Raw genomic sequence first — 1,964 nt, 5'->3', positions numbered from 1 at the left:
TATATATTTTTTGGTCAAACATTTATTTATTTATTTATTTATTTATTTATTTTTATTTTATTTATTTTTTATTGCTTAAAGTATTACAAAGGGTATTACATATGTGTCCATTTCCCCCCCCCCCCCCCCGGCCCTAGACAGTCCCCTAGCCTCCCCTATCCCCCAGTGTCCTATGTCCATTGGTTATGCTTATATGCATGCATACAAGCCCTTTGGTTGATCTCTTACCCCCTACCTCCTGCCCCCCAACCCTCCCCGGCCTTCCCGCTGCAGTTTGACAATCTGTTTGAGGCAGCTCTGCCTCTGTATCTATTATTGTTCAAAAGTTTATAATGGTCTCTATTATCCACGAATGAGTGAGATCATGTGGTATTTTTCCTTCATTGACTGGCTTATTTCACTTAGCATAATGCTCTCCAGTTCCATCCATGCCGTTGCAAATGGTAAGAGTTCCTTCCTTTTTACAGCAGCATAGTATTCCATCGTGTAGATGTACCACAGTTTTCTAATCCATTCATCTACTGATGGGCACTTAGGCTGTTTCCAGATCTTAGCTATGGTGAATTGTGCTGCTATGAACATAGGGGTGCATATATCCTTTCTGATTGGTGTTTCTGGTTTCTTGGGATATATTCCTAGAAGTGGGATCACAGGGTCAAATGGGAGTTTCATTTTCAGTTTTTTGAGGAAACTCCATACTGTCTTCCATAGTGGCTGCACCAGTCTGCATTCCCACCAGCAGTGCACAAGTGTTCCTTTTTCTCCACATCCTCTCCAGCACTTGTCGTTTGTTGATTTGTTGATGATAGCCAGTCTAACAGGTGTGAGATGGTACCTCATTGCTGTTTTGATTTGCATCTCTCGGATGATTAGTGACTTTGAGCATGTTTTCATATGTCTCTTGGCGTTCTGAATGTCCTCTTTTGAAAGGTGTCTATTTAGGTCCTTTGCCCATTTTTTGATTGGATTGTTTATCTTCCTTTTGTTAAGTTGTATGAGTTCCCTATAAATTTTGGAGATTAGGCCCTTATCAGATATGACATTGGCAAATATGTTTTCCCACACAGTGGGTTTTCTCGTTGTTTTGTTGATGGTTTCTTTTGCTGTGCAGAAGCTTTTTATTTTGATGTAGTCCCATTTGTTCATTTTCTCTTTAGTTTCAAGTGCCCTAGGAGCTGTATCAGTGAAGAAATTGCTTTGGCATATGTCTGAGATTTTGTGGCCTTTGGATTCTTCTAGAATTTTTATGGTTTACTGTCGTACATTTAAGTCCTTTATCCATTTTGAGTTTATTTTTGTGTATGGTGTAAGTTGGTGGTCTAGTTTCATTTTCTTGCATATATCCATCCAATTTTCCCAACACCATTTATTGAAGAGACTATCTTGGCTCCATTGTATGTTCTTGCCTCCTTTGTCAAATATTAATTGAGCATATTGGTTCGGGCCGATTTCTGGGCTCTCTATTCTATTCCATTGATCTATATGCCTATTCTTGTGCCAGTACCAGGCAGTTTTGAGAACAGTGGCTTTGTAATACAACTTGATATCTGGTATTGAGATCCCACCTAATTTGTTCTTTTTCAGGATTGCTGCAGCTATTCGGGGTCTTTTTTTATTCCAGATGAATTTTTGGAGAGTTCGCTCTAGATCTCTGAAGTATGCTGTTGGTATTTTAATGGGAAGTGCGTTGAATTTATAGATTGCTTTGGGTAGTATGGACATTTTGATGATGTTGATTCTACCAATCCATGAACACTGTATGTTCTTCCATCTGTTTATGTCTTCCTCTATATCTTTTTTCAACGTCCTGTAGTTTTCTGAGTAGAGGTCTTTTACCTCTTTAGTTAAGTTTATTCCTAGGTAGCTTAATTTTTTTGGTGCGATGGTAAACGGGGTTGTTTTTATAATCTCTCTTTCTGAAAGTTCACTACTGGTGTGTAGAAATGCCTCAGATTTCTTGGGGT

This window comes from Myotis daubentonii, chromosome 7 (genome assembly GCF_963259705.1).
Source record: "Myotis daubentonii chromosome 7, mMyoDau2.1, whole genome shotgun sequence".
NCBI classification, from domain to species: domain Eukaryota; kingdom Metazoa; phylum Chordata; class Mammalia; order Chiroptera; family Vespertilionidae; genus Myotis; species Myotis daubentonii.
The sequence above is the reverse complement of the archived record's forward strand: the minus strand, read 5'-3'. Positions refer to the sequence as shown.